The sequence below is a fragment of the Amphibalanus amphitrite genome, unplaced genomic scaffold (genome assembly GCF_019059575.1).
Source record: "Amphibalanus amphitrite isolate SeventyFive unplaced genomic scaffold, NRLGWU_Aamphi_draft 000022F_arrow, whole genome shotgun sequence".
Taxonomy (NCBI): domain Eukaryota; kingdom Metazoa; phylum Arthropoda; class Thecostraca; order Balanomorpha; family Balanidae; genus Amphibalanus; species Amphibalanus amphitrite.
Window position 1 is genome coordinate 1585605 of NW_024881518.1, and position 5286 is coordinate 1590890.

Genomic DNA, 5286 nt, shown 5'->3' on the forward strand with positions numbered 1-5286 from the left:
CTATTTGCGCGCAACATCTGCCGCAAACGCCGCACTTCTAAAATAAAGTCGCTAGAAACAGCGGAGATCCCAAAAAAAGTAAACAAAAGTAAAAGTCTAATATCTTGAAAACCGGTGAATATTTTTCGGTGAAATTTGGTAGATACTCGTTTTCGCTCTTTCTGAACCGAGCGACATCACTTTCATGCCAATTCATAAACTTTTTTGAAGGTGGGAGGGTCCCTTTAAGCAAGCGCATTCATAGCTCCACACCAGCAATTGTAAGGGCTTCACACTGAAGTATCTGAGTGTTCCACACCGGTGTCTCTAAGGGCCACCTACCGGCATCTCTGAGGGCCCCTTACCGGCGTCTCCGAGGGTCCACATCTGGCGGGCACCCATCAGCGACTAAAGGTCCCACACTGTCGACTCCGAGAGCCCCATCTGCGTCTGGGAGCACCATGCCGTCTCTAATAAGAACCACAGCGGCTCCTCCGTACGAAAGATGGGCGTCTGCATGCCAAATGGAAGCGGTTCGGAGACAGAAGGGCACCTACGTGCAATAGAGGGGCGCCTATGAAGCCCAAATGCGAAACAGGGGCGGCTCTGAGGCCTACATATATGGGCGTCCACATGCAATAGAGGTCTGCAAGACTGCAACTGATCAATGCCATGGGGGTGCATTCATAAGAAACAGGGGCGCCGGCATGGCAAAGAGAGGCGCCTTCAAGTGTCCATAAAAGAGAGACGCCTATGATAAGCACATATTGTATGCGACAACGGGGACAACGACAACGGACTGTGGGACATATAGGGATGTCTCTGATGACTATACATAGGGCGCTTATATGCCAAAGAGGGCGCCTATGGAGCTAATGGGGGCACCTGGGAAACGAGGAAGACATTTGTGTAAGGGTTTTCAGGGGTTATGCGCCGTTTGCGGCAAATAGATTCTAAAAAAAATCGGAGGGGGGATAAGTTTTAAAAATGGTGCGGACTTTCCGCACTGTTCGCTTAAGCGGTTACGCCCCTGGGTACATCTGCCCGATCTCAGAAGCTAGATTTGGAGGTCATACTTGAAAGCAGCCAGCAGGACGAGGCAAAAGTTGGAGGCCCCTGAAAATAGGAGGCCCCCTGGAAAAGGAGGCCCCTTGACAGGGTGGCCCGCCCACTTTTCATGACGTTCCTACGCCCGTGAGTGTATTGGTGATAATTTTGTTCTTGCGAGACATGTAAGTATGATTTTTGGATTCAGCACGTCAAAATACGTAGGAATGTGAAACAATTATCATTGATATGTGCTTAGGACGTAAACTTGACATATACCCAAAAATCTACTGCCACAACTCACATCTCCTGCCTTAGTTTATCATTGTTGTTTTAACTTGCTTTCAAGAGAAACAGAAGCCAGTATCTGATATCACTTCAGATGATTGTTTCAAGATCTGAGTTCAAATGGAAATAAAAGCAAGATCAAGATGAAACAGGGATTATTGCTGTTAAAGTAGTTTGGCCATGACACAACAAGCACATAAATCCAGGGTTACTTTTACAGGAAAAATTGAGAGGGGGAATTAAGTTCGGGGCAAAGGCGGATCCAGGGGCATCTGAATGGGGGGGGGCGGCAATGCCATTAGGTTTTCGTTAGGATGGAGCCCGCAGAACCTTACCTACCCCCAAATCCTATTCTTTCCCCGGATTTCAGCCACTTTATTTTGGAAGGTTGCCAAAAAATAATTTTGCTAAAAAATATACACACCTACCTTGGCTGTAAGGGGCGGGGGAGGTCCCAACTTGACTGCGCCCTTGCAAATGCCCATCAGTAGTATCAACCTATCAGTAGTATCAATAAGTAGTATACCCCGGCCAAACATTAAGTAACGCCTTTCTAAAGAGAGAGGTTAACCCGCGCCCTGATTGGGGGTCATTTTGGCCCCCACGTGGGTTTTCTTGAAAAGCGAAAAACGGCGGCGCGCGGCGCCGCTAAATTTTTAGTACCTACCTTACCGGGCATCAATTTGAAACCTTCACACAAAATTTCAAGTCTTAGGTCACCTTAGGTCAGGAGTAATTGATGTCAAACTGTTCGAGCAAAAATGAGCAAAAAACATTGAATTTTTAAACGCTCACAAAAGCTACGAGCAATTCCAAACTTCTTTATGTGGTCGGTCGTGATGTAGAGAAACGACGGCGCTACAAAACTGCTATCTCTTCAACTGCAAGGTGGGCAGTGATATCCGAACAAAAACTAATGAAGCACAAAACTTGAATTATTACTATTAGTATTAGTGAGCAGTGAAAATTTCATTGGGAAAGCCGGCCGTGATGAGGTACATTTTTTGCGCCCTGCTCTGCATGCAAAGCAGATTAACGTGAATGCTGCATAAAGAGAAAACAGTTATTTATTACTCAAAGCTTTGATGCCTATGGGACAAAAATAACGTTGTTTTTCCTTCAATGATTCCGGTTTGGAGGATGGTTAAACACGGCCATTGTCATAATGGGACAAAAATTTTGGATGTCTGGCCTTGAAAACGATGAAAAAGTGAAAATAATCATGGATAAACGGGTCGTTTCTGAGAAAGAACACGGATAAAAGGGGGTCCAAAAGATATGTTGGCCCCATCTTTTTGCGTCAAAGGAGGGGCCATGGCCCGTTGCCCTCCCCCCCCCCTGTATCCGCCCTTGGTTCGGAGAGGTCATCCCGTCCCCCGCCGGTTTCTATGCCGACGCCTGTACCGATATGTCAGTGAGTGCGATTGCGACAAGACAAGAGATGGTAGGTACCACCGACCATCCGATCGGTTTCGGATCAAATCTGGAGTTCCCGTTGCACTAAACGTAAAATGGTTGGATGGAACCGAAAATTGAAAATTAATAATTATCTAAGCGCCAGCAACGTTGATTGATGAGAATCTGATTAACGATGACTATAGAATCTGAATAGCGAATTGATTGAAAATGGGCTCAAAAATAAATTTGAAAGGGGGAAATTCACCCTTCCCTCCCTAGCCGTTCAGACACGATTTGAAAGGGGGAGCGAAATTTTCGAAGGGGGGAAATTCCCCTCTTCCCCCCCTTTAAAAGTAACCCTGCATAAATCATTAGCCAAATCAAATACTGGTTGGTTTGTCAAGATGTTTGTTGTCTGTCGTCTGTCGAGCTGCTATGAACACTGAACGCTCTCACTCTTACTTTAAAGAGAGTAGTTTAAGTTGAATGGTAGTGAGCTGTAATTAGACAAAGCAGCTATTCAGTGCTCACATCAAGCCAGGCTAGGAAATGGCATCAACTGTGGTGGGAGGAAGCAGGTTCGGCAGCCCTATGTTGTAAACTTCTGTTATGTCTTGTGTTTGATCAACTGATGTTTTCTGCTCTGTTTTGTGCAGTGATAGTAGCAGGTAACTGCATGCTTGTCAAATTATGTGAATAAACGAATTCATAACATTGCATTTTTCTCTCCATGCAAGGAACAAGTAAGATGTTGTAGAAAATGTAATAGAGGGCTGCATTGCTGATTTTGCACTTTATCAGAGCTTTATTTAGAATTGCTTTCCTGAAAGCTACACACAGGCCACAGTGCTGAAATTCACAATGTCATAGCTTTTGGCAGAAAAAAGAAAAGACTTACCTAGGTAAAATTGGCTGAAAGTATGGCAGAGCAGGTCTTGATGCGTATGCCCATCCGTGTGCTTGCCGAAGCCGAACTGACTGCAGCACATTTAATTCTGACCCACCATGGTGGCTGGCATATCCTGAACTTTCACCACTCTAAACAAGACAACTTTCAGCCCTCAGCATTGTATTAAAACACTGTACAAAACACTCAAAATTTGTTTCAGTGCCATCCACGGACAACATCAGTCGCCATTCACCAGGCCAGTAAAAACAGAATAGATAATAGCTTCAAACCCATGTAGTCAGAGTTACTAGGTCTGCACCTCAAAACAAAATCCAGGTGACATTCACCACGCCAGTAAAAAACAGGTACTTAGGTAACGTAACAGCTTCAAATCTGGTAACATGTTGGTCGGACTTTACACTACCATATTTACATGGAATAATATGATACCAAACAATAGTGCAACCATTCTGGACAACAAAAGTGTATGATAAAATTAATTTAGAATACTCTGGCAGCATGATTTACGAGCACAGGCAGGTGTTACCTACCAGCCTTCTCAATGCTCGTAAAACCAACATTGTAGTTTTGATTTTACCTTACACGATAACACACTTGGCTGCAATGGCACATTTAATTTAATACTGTGAAAAGACCAGTTATAACCACTTCACAAGCACAATTGCACCTCATGCCGACATCCTTTTCCAAAGACAGTCAGCAGCGTCTTTCGTCAAAACTGGAAGATAAATCCCCTTTCAACTGTTAACATCAAAAATATTTCTTCATGGTGTGACTGTGATCTCCATATGGAAACCTTGCAGGAAAAGAATTAATGTCAATTGTCAGCTCTTCAAATTTCTTTGGACTTGAACTTGCAGTACCATATCCAGTTTGCTTTGATATTTTGTTTTTTATTCCATGTTGAAGTTGAACATCAAGCTCCAAATATAGCAGGCAGCTTGATCATCTTCGGCCTTGGTATAATATCAGTCCAAGTTCCAGTGGTGGGTATCTTCTAATATTCAAATTAAAATGAAAAGCAATAGGCTTTCTCAGCGCCGACGACGGATTTCACGTTGATAAAAAAGGGAGCTCAAGGTCAGCAAAACTCGGGTTCAAGGAATGGCGGGCGTTGAAATGACTGCTGACGTCATCAACAAACCGCTAATGGTTAAGAGATCGGGCCCTGTTTCACCGGTGATAGCAGCAAGCTGCTATCACGTTTCGCGAGCTGACGTCATGTCGTGACGCCATACTGTTGTAATGGGTAGTTCCGGCGCACGATTGCCGCGACCTTGGCGGCGGCATTAAGGCCGCGTTCGATGTCTCCTCGGACGAAGAACATTCTACGCAGAATATTCTATTTTGCGTTCGATGAAGCACACAGGCGGACGACGAGACCGGCCATTTTGTGCGCCACTTACACAATGTGCGTCAGTTTCGAATAAGGCCCAAGTTTACGTTTCCATAGAGACCGCGCATAAATGTCAACAACTTCTGCAAACAGCTGCTGCGCCGCTTTTGAAATACGCGCCATCATTGCCTCTCTGCCCACCGTAGTACGCTCAAAAGATTCTGCGCGGACGACGAAGATTCTACGTGACGTCACGTAGAATCTTTGCCGTCCGTGCGACATCGAACGCCATTTCGGGCCCGGACGGCATAGAATCTTTGCCGTCCGG